Genomic DNA, 12649 nt, shown 5'->3' with positions numbered 1-12649 from the left:
GTGCTCCATACCCCCATGCTCTGCCCCCACTCCAGAAGAGAAGAGTTAGAAAAGCCCTTGGAAATAGTACTACTCATTATGTTCCCCACACTTTCTCCATCAACATTTTAAACAAAGCCACTGTCATTTCCTAAAATGACAATGGCCAGTTTATGAACTTAAAAGAGACAGAAAGTATTTAAAATCAATAATCTTAAAAAAATTTGTTACTAAGTGTAGACTAGTTCCAGGTTTCAAATTCACATGGCAACACTCACATTGAAAATCCAGAAGGCTGATTTACTGAAGCTATTGCTGTTAATGTGGCTAAGCTACTACTCTTTACAACAGGCCCTAGTCCAGTTTCACGGTTTACAGAACTACCTGCCTCAAGGTAGATCCCAAGATTCAAGGTGTAGGAAACCTCACCTTCTTTTACCTTCTTTTCTACTTGAAACAGAACAAAAAGAAACAAAAGACTGAACAAAACAGTAAAAAAACATAAAGCACTAGTGAAAGGAGAAATAACTGTACTATTGTTAGCTAGCCAAATACTCAGCAGTTATGAAATACACGGTTTTGATCAAATTCAATATAAAGAACCTAGAAAAATATAAACCTGGCTCTGCAAACTTCCAACTGTTTGTATCTCCCTTACCACTGAGGGCAAATACGACCGGCATTACAAAGAGTTAAATACACTATTCTTGAAGAGAAATTAACAATTTGCTAATTGTTAAAGAAAAATTTGGGGTTTGTCTTTCATAATATATGAAAATTAACTGTAGATCTTACTTTTATTTAGCTCATATTTATTATCTCTAAAAAATCAGTATTTTAATTACTAATAATTTCTAGATTTTTTATTATTTACACAGTCAGACCATCCTACCCATAGATATAAGATAGATTTCTTTTCTTAATATAACAGATCTCAAAGTTTTTGGTCTAAAGCAACCTTAAGCAGATACATAGTTGTACAAGGGAGTATTTTAATAGTCTTTTCAGATAACTGTGGATATTTTACTTTGACACTACACCAAAACTGGATAACTATTATCTATCATCTTTTAATGATTAGTTACAATGTGTGATCTAAGGATTCCAACCCTGAATCTTGTGGTCCTTGAGAGGCCCATAAACCACACTCTGAGAATGGCTATTGTTTCAAATCATTAACTCTACTTGATTGCAAAAGTAACTAAATTGATATTTATTGGTTTTTAGTTTATTCAGATTGTATATCATCTTGGTGCATTCAACTGAATCAGTAGCTCAGTGGGCTAGGCAGTATTTTCTAAGTGCTTTTTAGTAAATAATGATGTATAACTTGAATGTATTAATTACAGAAAAAGCTGATGCACATGTATACAGGAAAGGGTGGTAGGAGATGATGCAGAATGGACTATTTTTCAATGTAAGTCATGTCTATTTAAACTATATATATGTGTATTTTATATTTTGATAAAATTTTTAAATCAAATATTTAAAATTTTTATATTTATCAAATATTTTATATATAACATAATATATAATAATTATATATTTATCAAATAATATCACTTATTAAAATAACTTTGAATAAGGATGTCAAATCTTTGCTCTTTATAGTCAGTTGAAAGGAAAAAATGTGGTAATTCTATCATAAAACAAAATAATAATTTCCTTTCCTTTAAGAGTCCTTTGGCTTATTAGGCATTCCCTGTCATCCTCCTCACATTTTTTTTAAGGATTTATTTATTTGAGAGAGGCGCAGAGAGAGCACATGTGCACGTGTGCATGGGTGGGGGGATGAGTAAAGGGAGAGGGAAAGAGAGTCTCAAGCACACTTGGTGCTGAGTGCAGAGCCAATGGTCGAGGGGCTTGATCTCATGACCTTGAGTTCACCACGTGAGCAGAAACCAAGAGTCAAGACACTCAACCGAATATGCCATCCAGGAGCTCCCTCTCATATTTTTTATGTTGTCCCAAGTACCATATGTATTCTTAGAGAGTATTTTCTACCCAAACCAGGAATTCGTTCTAAGTTTTTCCCAACAATATATACCTGTCAGGACCCAGAGCACCATGAAACAGATGAAACCTAACATTTGTAACTGTCCTTATTTCTACTGTGATCTAGAAAAGGGCTGTTGTTTCAAGAAAATGTATCATGTGCCAAAGGGTATGTGATGAAATGAAGGGTGTTTGTTTGAACTAAGGGCCGTTCACCACCTAAAATAAGACTGAAGGGTGTGTCAGAAGTCAAGAGACAAGGGTTTCTCAAACATAAACAACCAATACCCTTAATTTCCAGCCCTTCTGCCACCTCTTTTCATTGTGGTCTTAAGTACAGATTGTTCAAGCATAACACTTTTCTATGTTATGAATGACAGCTTTCTATGAAGGATCTTCCTTAAATACTAGTCAACTACTTTTTGCTCAGTTGAGCAAAACCTCAAGGTTAAAATTTTTTTGAAAAGGCTGAAATATAAATTTATCAAGAACAGAGACATGTGAACATAAAGACCCAGTATTGAGAAAGGCTTCCAGAGTATAGAATTTAGCGCCACCACCAAATGACATGCATCATAAATATTCCTGGCTTATTTCATGAAATGGGTTTAAGTTTTCCTATAAGGCTTCATGGCAATCAATATATATCACCTTTTATATCAATATATCACTATTATAGTAACAGAGCTACTTTTACTGTACCATCAACAAAACCAGGCAAGCTATTCAATGAATGACAAACATGGGGAAACTTTGGCTATTTGCAACTTTAACTACAAATTCCCTCAGAGGGACACATGGGTGGCTTAGTTAAACATATGACTTTCTTTTTTTTAAAAGATTTATTTATTTATTTTAGAGAGAGAGGGAGAGAAACAGGTGTGTGGCCAGGGGAAGGGGCAGAGGGAGAGAGAATCTCAAGCAGATTCCCCACTGAGCCCTACATAGGGCTTGATCTAACTACCCTGAGATCATGATCTAAGCCGAAATCAAGAGTCTACAATTAACCAACTGACCCACCTAGCGGCCCCTAAACATCTGACCCTTCATTCTCAGGTCAGGTCTTGATCTGAGGGAGTTCAAGCCCCATGTTGGGCTCTACACCAGGCACGGAGCCTACTTAAAAAAATGAAAAGTAAAAATAAATAAATCCCATAAGAAACTACAGAATGCCCAAGACTTAACAGTAAGTGAAAATCAATTTTTGCTTATTTCTGCTTGACTGGGCCTACACTGATGCAGACTTCCAATTAATTTATCTTGACTTTGTTTAATGCTCTACAACATCTTATGATGTTGCTGTTAACAACCCAAATTTTTAAAATGTCAATCCTAATTTCTTGTAGTTGTCTTTAAAAAGAGGATTAGGGGCACCTGGGTGGCTCAGTCGGCTAGGTGTTGGACTCTTGATTTTGGCTCAGGTCATGATTTCGGAGTCATGAGATCAAGCTCCACATCAGGCTCAGCGCGGAGTCTGCAGGAGATTCTCTCCCTCTCCCTCTGCACTTCCTCCTGCTCTCTCTTTCCTTCTCTCTCTCTCAAAATAAAAATAAATAAAATCTTAAAAGAAATAAAAATTGAAAAATTAAGTAGAGGATTTAAAGTTTTATAAGTACTACAGAGAAGTGACAAAGTTGATCAGATGTGCAAATGAACAAACTAATATACAAGCTTAAAGGTAGTGAATATATATATATGTACGTGTGTATATATATATGTGTGTGTATGTATACATATTTACTATTTAATCCTCTTTTGTCAATCTCAGCCAATGTCATACTCAATAATCTGAATCTGTAACGCTCTTTAATTCTCCTTGTAAGACAATGATTTCTGGCATCCATATTTTAGGCAAGTGGGTATGGGAAAGAAGTATGGTTCCTGTTATGTGTAGAAACTTTCGATTCAGGTTCTGGTTTCCCTGCTGAGGGTTAATTTTAGAGTTTTATTTCTCTCTTCTCCCCATGCAATTTTTTTCAAAGGTAAGTAATCCACTTGTAGACTTACAGAATAGATAATATTGGTATGTGTTAATATGCATTTTAAATTGAGAATAAAGTTTCAAAATAAGGAAAAGAGAGACTTCTACCTACTTTTAAAGTGTGACTTGCAAACTATAAGCATAATCAAACTAATTCCAATAAAAATATCACTCCCTTTGGGGCACCTGGGTGGCTCAGCTAGTTAAGTGTCTGCCTTCAGCTCAGGTCAGGATACCAGCATCCTGGGAACAAGCCCCACATCGAGCCCCACAACAGGCTCCCTGCTCAGCGGGGAGCCTGCGTCTCCATCTCCCACTAGCCCTTCCCCCGACTCAGGTTCTCTCTCATTCACTCTGTACGTGCACTCTCTCCTCTCTCTCTCAAATAGAGAATCTTAAAAAAAAAAAAAAAACCCTCCCTTTAATAATTTAATATAAAACTCAAGATTGCATGGAAAATTGTGAAATTGTTAAAATGTTTATTTTATAAAAAGGTTCCAAGAAACTATTAACTATTTCTATTCCAGCTGACAAATAACAAACCATGAGAAGAGAGTAAAACAATGAGACCCAATTTAGTATCTTTTATTACTAGGGTTCTGGCTCCCAATCTTCTAAGAATAGTTAGGTTTCTTTTAAGGGGACATAATACGAAAAACATAAATCTTCAGTTTAACATTGCTCCTAATGAATTACTACTTCAAGAAGAAAAAAGTGAAGCTCATTAGCTATTAAATACCATCCAGAATAAAAAGTAATAGTGTTATAACACAAAGAAATGAAAAGACATTCCATGCTCATGGACTGGAAGAACAAATATTGTTAAAATGTCTATACTATCCAAAGCAACCTATACTTTTAATGCAATCCCTACCAAAATACCAATAGCATTTTTCACAGAACTAGAACAAGCAATCCTACAATTTGTATGGAACCAGAAATAGCCTAAGCAATCGTGAAAAAGAAAAGAAAAGCTAAAGGCATCAGAATTCCAGATTTCAAGTTAAATCACAAAGCTGTCATAATCAAAACAGTATGGTAATGGCACAAAAACAGATACACAGATCAATGGACCAAACAGAAAATCCAGAAACAAACCCACAATTATATGGTCAATTAATCTTCAACAAAGAACATTCAATGGCAAAAAGACAGTCTCTTCAGCAAATGGGAAAACCGGACAGCTAGCTACATGCAAAAGAATGAAACCGGACCACTTCTTACACCATACACAAAAGTAAATTCGAAATGGATTAAATATCTAAATGTGAGACCTGAAACCATAAAAATCCTAGGAGACAAAACAGGCAGTAACTTCTTTGACATTAGCCATAACAACTTCTTTCCAGATAATCTCCTGACATAAGGGAAACAAAAGCAAAAATAAACTATCAGGACTACATCAAAATGAAAAGCTTCTGTACAGTGAAAAGAAACAACAAAACCGAAAGGCAACCTACACAGTGGGAGAAGATATTTGCAAATGACATATCCAATAAAGGATTAGTATCCAAAATCTATAAAGAACTTATAAAACTCAACACCCAAAAAACAAATAATCCAATTAAAAACAGGCAGAAGACATGAACAGACATTTCCTCAAGGAAGACCTATAGATGGCCAACAGACACATGAAAAGATGCTCAACATCACTCACCATCAGGTGAATACAATGAGATATTCACCTCACACTTCTCAAAATGGCTAAAATCAACAACACAAGAAACTACAGGTGTTGGTGAGGATGTGGAGAAAAAGGGGCTCTCATGCACTGTTGGTGGGAATGCAAACTGGTGCAGCCACTGTATGGAGGTTCCTCAAAAAGTTAAAAATAGAACTCATGATCCAGCAATCGTACTTCTGGGTATTTACCCAAATGATACAAGAACACTAATTCAAAGGGATACATGCACCCCTATGTTTATTGCAGTATTATTTACAATAGCCAAGATATGGAAGCAGCCCAAGTGTCTATTGATTGATGAATGGATAAAGAGGTGATGTATGTACATACAACGGCATACAGTCATAAAAAGATGAAATCTTGCCATTTACAAGGATATGGATGGGGCCAGAGTATTATGCTCAACAAAATAAGTCAGAGAAAAACAAAAAGCATATGATTTCACTCATATCTGGAATTTAAGAAACAAGCAAAGGTCAAAAAAAGAGAGAGAGAAAGAGACAAATCAAGAAACAATTAGAATAAATAGCTGGTTACCACCGGGGAGGTGGGTGGGGGATGGGTGAAATAGGGGATGGGGACTAAGGAGGGCACTTGTGATGAGCACAGGGTGATGCATGGAAGTGTTGGATTACTATATTGTACACCTGAAACTAATAAAACACTGTATGTTAACTACTAGAATTAAAATAAAAACTTGAAGTCTTTTTTTTTTTTTTTAAGATTTTATTTATTTATTTGACAGAGAGAGACAGCCATCGAGAGGAAACACAAGCAGGGGGAGTGGGAGAGGAAGAAACAGGCTCCCAGCAGAGGAGCCTGATGTGGGGCTAGATCCCAGGACTCCGGGATCAGGCCCTGAGCCGAAGGCAGATGCTTAACGACTGAGCCACCCAGGCGCCCCAAGTGCTAAAAACATTTTAACAAAATACTGGCTTTTAAAGAGGATGTACCTTGATACATTTAAATACATTTCTCCAAAAAAGATAGTGTCTCAATCACATATGATATTGTGTTAAAACATACAAACTTTAACTTGCCCTTACTATTCAAAAACCACTTAGAAGGTGGTCAAAAGGTACAAACTTCCAATTATAAGTACTAGCAATGTGAGGTACAACATGATGACTATAGTTAACAATGCTATCATATGTATAAAGGTTAAGAGAGTAAATTCTGAGTTCTCTTCAGAAGGAAATAATTTTTTTTTTGCTTTGTATTTTATCTAGGGAGCTGATGGATGCTAACTAAACTAATCTGTGGCGATCGTTTCACAATATATGCTAGTCAAACCATTATGCTGTATACCCTAAACTTATACAGCGATGTCAATTAGATCTCAATATAAAACTGAGGGGAAAAAAACCTACTTCTCTCTCTAGAGATTTTCTAGTTAATCAGTTAAGGAATGTTAGAGAGGGGCACCTGGGTGGCTCAGTTGGTTAAGTGCCTGCCTTCAGCTCAGGTCATGATCCCAGAGTCCTGGGATCGAGCCCCACACTGGCTCCCTGCTCAGGGGAGAGCTTGCTTTTCCCTCTCCCTCTGCTCCTCCCCTGCACTCTCTTTCTCTCTCTCTAATAAATAAATAAAATCTTCAAAAAAAAGATTTTATTTATTTGAGAGAGAGAGAGAGAGAGAACATAAGCAGGGGGAGTGGCAGGTAGAGGGAGAAGCGGGACTCCGGGATCATGACCTAAGCCGAAGGCAGATGCTTAACTGACTGAGCCACCTAGGCGTCTCTAAATAAATAAAATCTCAAAAAAAAAAAAAAAAAAAAAAAAAAAAGGAATGTTAGAGAATCAAAGGCCATTTGCAAACCGCTAATGAAATAATGGAACCAAGCCATTAATATAGCAGAATCAGTGATAACCAAACATAGGCTTCCTGATGGAAATATACATCATCACCTATGAATTATATTTGTCCTCTCCTCCACACTGTCTCTACTCTCAGAAATCAAACCTGAACTGATCTAAGCATGCTTGAAGTCTTCAACCTAGCTACCAATTTACAGGAAATACAGGGAATCAAGGGACACATTGAACTAAGACGTTAAATTATTCCAAAGGGACACAGTCAACAAAATCCAGAATGAGGGAAACCTCAGGAAAAATAACCTGGTTCCTTCAGCAAATAAATTATGAGGAATGAGAAAGGGGGAAACTGTAGATTAAAAGATAAATCCAAAAGATAAATAATGTGTGACTGTGTTTGGATCCCAAATCAAACAAACCAATTGTTTAAAAGCAACCTGGCGGGGGTGGTCGTGGTGCCTGGGAGGCAGAGCTGGTTGAGCGTCCGACTCTTGGTTTCTGCTTAGGTCACCGCATCAGGGTGGGTAGTAAGATGGAGCCCTCAGTCAGGCTCCGTCTGCACTCAGCATGGAGTCTGCCTCACTTCTCCCTCTGTCCCTCCCCACCATGCTTTCTCTCTCTCTCAAATAAATCTTTAAAAATTAGAAAACAAAAACCACCACCACCACCTAGGGGTATGACACCTGGCTGGCTCAATCTAGCATGTGACTCTTGATCTCGGGGTCTTGAGCTCAAGCCCCACGTTGGGTGCAGAGCTTACTTAAAAAAAAAAAAAAAAAAAAAAAAAAAAAAAGAGGAAAATTTGAATACTGCCTGGTTATTTAGTTATGTTCATTTTTACAGGTGAGATAACAGTATGTGGTGATTTTTTTGAATCATATCTTTTAGAGATACACTGAAATATTCATAGATTAAGTAATTATACACAAATGATTTGCTTCAGAATAACCCAGCAGGTGTGGGGGAGTAGAAAAGGGTATAGATGAAACACTGGCTCTCAACCGTGTTTGAAATTTTTTGATAATAGTTTGTTTAGAGGGAAATAAATTAGAAAAAAAATCACTATCAGTAACACCAACAGAACTACACAGAGGACAGGACTGGATTTGTTTTATTTCCAAGACTTACAACCTGAGCAGCCCTGGGCTAGTCATACAATGTCTTAATTGCCCCCACTGGTTAAATGGAGAAAAATGTCATCTAATAAAGCCACAACATCATATTTGGTCAAGCTAGAAACCTCGGAGATACTGTTAGCTCTGGCTGCCCCAGTTTCCCACATCTGATCCCTCACTGAATCCTGTGTGTTCCCCCCTCTTCATCCTCCCACTACTGTCCATCACCGTGGTCTCACGCACTCCCAACAGCCTCCCTTCAGCCTGTTTCCCACATTGTATGCAGAGTGAAGTTCCTAAAATGCAAAATATGATCCTCAACTCCACTTAAAACCCTTAAACTACTTTTGATTAGCTTCAAGGCAAGGGTGCTTCCTTAAATTTTTAACCTAGTCCCTTCCCTAATTCTTTAAAATAACTTATAAGGCCTTCCATTATCTGATATTATCTACCTCTCCAAATTCCATCTCTCCCTAATTTCCCTTCTCCGTCTTATGCTTTAGCTTTGGTAAATTCTTGCAGTTTTTCCAATGTATCCTGTACTCTGACTGTAGCTTCAGCATTCATGGCTGGAGTGCTTTTTCCACCATCACTTCCTGGCCTAGTTAGTTCCTAACCTTCAAGTCTAAAAAGTTAAGTAGCATTTCCTCAGAGAGGCCTACCCAGATTGCTTCTGTACTAGGTTGGGTGTCTTGTCATAAGTACAGAACACACTATTTCGTTCCACAGGAACCTGTACTTCCTCTATTGTATCACTCAATATTTGTTTATAAAGAGTACTTGTGGTAATCACTGTTACCTGTCTATATGCTCTCCAGTTAAACTACAAACTCCAGGAGGAATAGGGCCAGAACTTGTTTATTGCTGAATCCTAAGTCTCTCATAGTGCCTAGCAGCTAATAATAAATTGCTGAATACATAAATATTCACAATTCTCTGGTCTGTTTTTCTCACCTCTTTAAGTTCCATCTTCCTAGTCTTCATCCACAACAAAAACAGACTGGCCATATAGGCGTTTACAGGGACCTAAATCCTACGCAGGGATGCGTTTTAAAGTGGACTGAAAACACAATGGGCATGAAACTGGGAAAAAGTCACTCACAATATCTATTTTAGTATAAATTAATTTATATCCATATTAACAATTTTACAGAAAGCTCAAGAGTGCCAATCTGATTAAATGGGAGTCAAAAGACACAGTAATTCCCACACACAAGTTTTCACACCTAAGATGTTAAGTCACTTCACTTCTCCAACTCCAATTTCCTAATCTATAAAATAAGGGAATCTGACTAGCTGGTCATTAAGATCTTTTCCAGGCTTAATATTATATGCATTAATATTGAGAAGATAAAAAGACACGTAGACAAGTGGAACACTATCAATTGGTTTCACCCTATGACCTTTTTATCCTTTTTTTAAATCTGTTTAGGGATGTGATCGCCTATTATGTTAAGCTTACAACCAAACCTTTAAACCTATTCAGCTATAAAAATCTCACAAAATGCTCTCCAGACCATTAACTTGCATATTTAACAAGAGTCACTGCAATATGATTAAAGAACAGCATTTATCTAAACCCTAAATTACTCAAGTATGTTAAACTTTTAAATAATACTTACCCATTACCTATATTAAAGGCTAGATGTCTTGAACTCCTGATATTTTCTATAGCAATTTGAAGGCGAAGTTGTACTCCAGGGCATAAGACTTGGACTTTTAGGTACTACTTAATGCCAAACTAAAAAGCTGAAGATACATTAGTCTCTAATTCACTGAGTTTCTGGTAAACGACACTGACATTGTTTATTAATGCCTAATTCCTAGTCATACTCTTCCAAACTCGCACACAATTCAGAGTTCGCCCTATCACGACATTCCACTAGTTACTAAGCCCACATTTGTTTTGCACTGACGTGTACATATTTTATTTCGAAACCGGAATAACTTTTGAAAAAAAAAAACATTTCAAAACTAGTTATGGTAAAGAGTCACTTTGTAAACATTCTACTGTTATCAGCAGGCGCGTAGTTTGTAAGCAAACGCTGGAAACCCGGCTCGAGTAGAAATCCGGTTGTTTCTTGGTTGAAAATAATTACAAAGTAGTCTGGGCCACTGCCTTTCACACCAAAGAAGTCGTGACAAAAAAATGAAATGCTAAAACGCACGTGGGAAAAAAGGATGTACTTGGAACAAAACGACTGCATCTGACCAAGTGTAACGCTATCCTTCAGATTCCTCCCCACAGGGCCGCCTTCAAGACCAGGAGCGCGAGGGCGCTCCAGTCGATGTTCCGCAGCCACAGGTTGAATGACAAAGAGTCCCCGTCTGCACCAGTCCCGGAGTCGGCCGGCTGCACTGCTCCCTCCGCAAAGTGCGCTCGAACCCTGCGGTCACGTCTTGGCTGCAGGGACTGCGGCTCCCCAAACCACTCTCGCAAGACACCAGGTGGGGCAAGGATTGGCTGGCCGAGGTTGGGGCGGGCATGCCACGAGTCCAAAATAACTCCCGCCCCGAGTCCCTTCCCTCGGAGCAGAACGCGGCCAGGAGAGCGGGGAGGCACCACGTGAACCAGCCCCACGTCGTCCCTTTTCCAAATCAGAAGCATCTCTGGAGGAGACTCCTGAACGCTAGGGGAAAAGCTACTTCCCCAAGGTCACCGGCACCCAAACCCAAGTCCCCGGCCAGGCCAGTGGCCCGCACCTGACTACGGGGCCGCAGCTCGGCGGGGCGAGGCGCTGTCCCCACCGCCTCAGGGTCTCCTTCCCAAACGCCACGCTCCGGGGCTACGCGGCTGCCCGCGGCCACGATGACCCTGCCGGGCCGCCTCCCTCCCCCGAGACCCAAGTCTGCGCCCCGCCACGAGTCTCCCTCCCATCCGCCAGGGCGGCAGGGGCACTGCGGGATCCGCGGCCAGCGCCGCAGCCGGCCGTTACCCAACTAACCGTTATGCGCGGTTCGCGCCGCCAAGCGTGTACGTGACACGGCTGGAGTCCCGCAGGGCCCAGGGTCCAGGTCGCGTCCTTCGCCAGCTACCTCGTTCGCTCGCTCGGGCACCCACGCGGCCGGCAAGTCACGTCGCAGCTCGCTAGCACTTTGTCGGGCCGGGACCGCGGGGCTGCCTTATAATCCGCCGGGGCCGGAGCATGCGCACAGGGGGCGGAGTCGGCCCTCCCGGCCGCCGCCCCCTCCCCCCCCCCAATACATACGCCCGAACCGAGACTCGCGCCTCCACACGCTCTCAGGCGCGCGCGCCCGCCCGCACTCTGGCGCGCGCTGGCGCCCCCTCCCCGCCACGTGACCGGCGGCCCGGCGCGACCCGCGCTCCGCGCCCCCGCTATGCGGCGTCCACAGAGCTGCTGCGCTCATCTGCGGAGCTCGCCCTTTGGGTCCCCAGTCCGAGGAGTTCGCAGTGACCTCCACGCGTGCGGGACACCGGCGCCGGCCTCCCCCTCAGTCTCTGACAGAGAACAGGGAAAAGCCGCCAAGGACGGATGGGGCGTACCCCCGGGGGCCTGACTCAGGTGTGGGGGGCGACGGGCGCGCGGAGGAGCGGGGAAGCGACTGGAAGAGGAGGGACGGGACAGGGTGTGAATGGACGCGGGGCCACCTCGGGCTCAGGAATAGGCTGAAGGGGCGGGCGGGGTGGCGCGGGCTGTGGCCTCCGGAGAGCTCGGTGAACTCGGGGAAGTCACTCAAACCTTCAGGGCCTGTTTCCTGTTCTCTAAAATGGCAACAGTAGTAGAACCGACCTCCTGGGCACTTTTGGTGTTTTTTGATGAGAGAACTGATGGAACTTTCTTAATACAGAGCCTCGCCTGTGGCATTTGATGAATGCTGGGCGTTAAACACAGAAGTCGGGACAGAAGAGCAGGTCAGAGGGTGGCGACTGGTCCCTAGGGACGCGTGTGTGTTGGAAACATGGAGAAATGAGAATGCAGAGGCCAAGTTTTCGTGGACACTGAATGTTCGGGACATGATATAATTAGAGCTAGCAGTTTTGAGGGACTGATTATATACTTAGTAGTTCACCTGAATTATCCTCATAACCTTATGAGGTAGGTAACTATTATTAACATTT

General features: G+C 41.1%; 1 protein-coding gene across 3 annotated transcripts in view; it reads right to left on the bottom strand.

The window, feature by feature from the left end:
• SLC16A1 (solute carrier family 16 member 1) overlaps positions 1-11688 on the bottom strand; it is a 41844-nt gene extending 30156 nt beyond the window's left edge. For all 3 annotated transcript variants that reach the window (XM_040626887.1, XM_040626888.1, XM_040626886.1), the window contains exon 1: positions 11514-11688. The gene's annotated coding sequence lies outside the window, so the exon portion shown is untranslated. The remainder of the gene's footprint in view (positions 1-11513) is intronic.
• Between the last annotated feature and the right edge of the window lie 961 nt (positions 11689-12649).

The sequence above is a fragment of the Ursus maritimus genome, unplaced genomic scaffold (assembly GCF_017311325.1).
Source record: "Ursus maritimus isolate PB19 unplaced genomic scaffold, ASM1731132v1 scaffold_12, whole genome shotgun sequence".
Lineage (NCBI taxonomy): Eukaryota > Metazoa > Chordata > Mammalia > Carnivora > Ursidae > Ursus > Ursus maritimus.
The sequence above is the reverse complement of the archived record's forward strand: the minus strand, read 5'-3'. Positions and strand labels throughout refer to the sequence as shown.